Raw genomic sequence first — 4,124 nt, 5'->3', positions numbered from 1 at the left:
ATCCACTGTTTTATATAACAAGTTATTGTCGTTAGCAGTAAAAACATGAATAATGACCTCAGACTATTTTTAAAGTCTTAAAGACGCAATAATAATAAATGTGTTCAGTATGGTTATTTTTTCATTGTAATTTGCAACTTAAAACATTATAATACATAAATTAAGTTTCAAGCAATTTTTGTCCCTCATTTTCCAACTCAACTAGCGAGTTCTGGTATTACGTAAATGTTCTTCGACAGTGATTTATATAGTCTACTGCAGCGTATCCAAAACTTTCTCAGTTCACGGCGTCCTTAGTGTCTCAGTAATTTTTTCACGGCATCCCTAGGCAAAAGAAAAATCTAACAGTTCCATTTGTTAAGTAGTTAGGTCCAAACAACTTAACACTTAATAAGTATTTATCTCCTAACAACTCAGTAGCTGTTTGAAAGAATAATACACGTAAATTGAAAGTTAAAAACAATACTTTTTATTTCATTTTTAAATAACCACAATTACTAATGGGATGTGTGCACCTGTTGGGTACTGCACAGCTTGTCAAACCTTTGAATCAGATTGGACACTGCCGCCCTCATTTCCTGTTCCACATTGATTTTCGCGCGGTACTTGCTTTTTATCACTGCAACCACTGAAAACCCAGCTTCGCAGAGATATAATGTCGCAAATGGAATTAGGATTTGTTGAGTTTTAGCACTTAGCAGCGGATATTCATCTTTTACTGATATCTAAAACTCAATTAGTTCCATGCTGCCAAATTTTGTTTTTAAAGTCTTGTCACAAGACAGCTCAGTGAGATTTCCTTTTTCTGCAGAGGTAAATTCAGATGGGGCCTTAGCCTTGAATGGGTCTTAGATTTATGCAAACTTCTCCATATCTTCTGGAAAGTAATCTTCAAACCAGTCACTGAGCTGTGTTAGGTACTCCTCAAAAACAGGTTTTGTAAGTCAAATCAACTTCATTGGAGGTAACAAGCTGCTGCAACAGGGGGAAACAGTCTTTGTCACCATATCCATTCATTTTCATTCACCACAGTAGTACCTTTTTCCGAAGACTGAAATCTTCTCTGCGAGTTTCAGAATGTGCGTGTTGCTTCCCTGAAGAGAGAGATTCAATGAATTCAATTTCTGTGGCCGAAATTTTATAAAGTTCACCACTTTCAACACACTTTCCAGGACTAGGTTCAGTGGAGGACTCAGATGCTTTAATAATCAGATGCTTTGACGCAAGAACTTCCCTGTGGATTATGCAGTAGGTCCACAGTGCATCAAGAGCTTTGCTTCGAATGACTGCCTGCAGTCCTCTATAACAGCCGAACATAAAGCGACCATTATCGTACTTAGTCCAGTCCAAGTTGTTTCCACGCATAAAAGTGTCAAGGATCTTAAACAAATCTTGAGCCTTTGTAGTTTCAGTGACACTTTTATAAAAGAGAAGATCTTCCACAATTTTGTCACCATCTATGAACCGTGTGTAGCAAATCAAGTGAGCATTCTTGTGACTATCTGAAGTCTCATCTAGCTGTAACCCAAATTCCTTCTCTTTCATTTTTTCAATTAGCTGATCGTTGAGTCCTTTGGCCATGTGTTGGATCTACGACTAATAATATTTTTGGATAAAGGCGCCTTTGAAAGCAGTCTTCCCGCAGATTCACCAACCATAATGTTCACCATATCCACTGCAGCCGGTAAAATCAGTTCTTCCGCGATGGTGTGAGGCTTTTTATATTTTATGACTCTATATATCACCTTGTAGGATACTAGCAAAGCATTGCTTGGTATTGATGCTTGCTTCAAAAATGTACCTTTTTGTTCTTTCAATTCTTTTAACTTTCTTGTAAAATAATCACGGGATTTACTAGCCATGCTAGGATGATTGATCTCTAAGAGGCGTTTTAGTTTACTTGGAAGCATGTACTCTGAAGCTAAAACTTTTAGACATAATACACACTGCGGACACTCTTCATGATGGGTATCTACCGAAGTAAAACCAAAATCTAGATAACTATCGACATATTTCCGTTTCTTCAGAACTTTGCCACTAGTCTGTGGCGCGCTGTACTTTTCTTCACTCCCACACTTCTATTTTTAAGCACAATGACTAAAAATCAACAAAATAAGACCTCGCAGGGACTTGATTACAACATCCTTCGGTTACTTTGATTACTGACGAACCCAGAGAGTTGACAGGTATTTATATACAAAAGCTAAGAAACGAGAAAATTCGAGAAGTTACTGGCGTAGCCGAAAGTATAAGTAAATAACACATATCTAAAACATTTAAAAACGGCCTGGTATAACCAGGTGGTCAAGGCGCTCGACTTGTAATCCTACGGTCGCGGGTTCGAATCCCAGTCACATAAAATATGCTCGCCTTTTTAACTCTGGGAGCATTATAAGTTACAGTCAATCCCACTATTTGTTGATGAAAGAGTAGTTCAAATGTTAGCAGTGGGTGGTGATGACTAGCTGCCTTTTCTCTAATCTTACACTGCTAAATTAGGGACGACTAGTGCAGATAGCTCTCGTGGAGCTTTGTGTAAAATTCGAAAACGGCATCGAAAGAAATGTAGCGTGATCTAATGTTAAAGGCAAACGAACTTGGCAGGGGTTTAATTTAGAGAAGGGGTGGTCAGGAACATTGTGGTTCCTTTTCCTCCCCTTACATGACAGATTATTTAATTTTACTCGGAAATTTGCCTGTATTTTACTTTTACTTATTTAAGGGGGCATTACAAAATTGACGGGTTAGAAAGGGGAGAGCGAGACAAAGGCGGCACAAGAGAAGTGAGCCAGGCCGGAGCCCGAAGTCCGAAAAGCAGACATCAACTTAAAACGACCCAATTCAGGGCTGGGCAAGAGTGTTTCCGTGGGTGGGATCTAAAAATCCAATTCCTGATACTTGGATGTCGGGGGAAACGGGAGTGTCCCAAGAAAACTCACTTTCACAGGACAGGCGCCGAAAGTTTCGCCTGTCCTGTGCCGGTTCTGAAAGGAAATACATATAAATATAAACGTGTATTCACCTGATCTGTGATTATGTATTTTCTTGAGTAATTTGTAATTGTTTAAATATGTTATATCATGAGATGTATTTTGCAGGTGCACTGGCTAATTTACATAATGATACAGTTAGTTTGTTTCTATGTTCTGCTTTTAAGTAATATTTGTATGATATTTCTGTGAGCCTGTTTCTGAGGGTGGGTACGTTACTGATTTTGTGTACATAGTTGACATGTGCGTATGATGGTAGTCGGTTTGCTGCTCTTAATATTTTAGTTTGTTGTATTAGGATCTTCTGTAATGTGTTGTTAGACATATTGTATGTGACTTGACATCCATATCCGATTGACGAACGGGTGTAAGCCTTGTATATTTGAATTATGGCTTCTGGTGAGCAGTTTGAGTGCTTGCTAGTTATAGTCTTCAAATGATGCGTTTTTTGATGGATAAGTGTATGTTGTTAATAAGTTTTTTCCATGTCAGTTTGTAGTCGAAAGTGATACCAAGGAATGTGATGTGCTTGCTCTTGTTGATAGGCGTGTTGCCGAGTGAAATTTTTACTTTTTCTAAAGCTTTTTTCTGTGCCCTTTTTATTTCCTATAAAAAGTGATTGCTTGAGTTTTTGTTGGGTTTAAAACCACTCTCCACTTGTTGCTCCAGCTCGCGAAAGTATTTAGTGTTTCCTGAAGGCGAGACATGGCCAGTAGTGGTTTTCTAGATATACTCCAGATAGCAATGTCGTCTGCGTATTGTGAATTGTAAGTTAGACTAGGAAAAGATATATCACTAACGAAAATAATGTAAAGGAGTGGCGAGAGAACGGATCCTTGGGGCACTCCTGCAGTTATTCTGAAAGATTTTGATAAGGTTTTGTTGACTTTTACTTGAGCTGTTCTGTCTGTTAAGAAGTTTGATGTCCGTTTTATAATAGTTTGATTTACATTCAAATTAGTTAATTTATACTTAAGGGCGTTATGCGAAACACTGTCAAATACTTTTTTAACATCTAAAAATAGACTTTTGGTTACCTGATTTTTATTGAATGCTTTGTAAACTGATTCAGTGAGTCGTGTGAGGTGAAGAAGGTTTCGTAATATTCAGCTAGTAAGTCGGCTTTCTCTGAGT

The sequence above is a fragment of the Tachypleus tridentatus genome, chromosome 5 (assembly GCF_004210375.1).
Source record: "Tachypleus tridentatus isolate NWPU-2018 chromosome 5, ASM421037v1, whole genome shotgun sequence".
NCBI lineage: Eukaryota > Metazoa > Arthropoda > Merostomata > Xiphosura > Limulidae > Tachypleus > Tachypleus tridentatus.
This window is presented reverse-complemented; position numbering follows the sequence as displayed.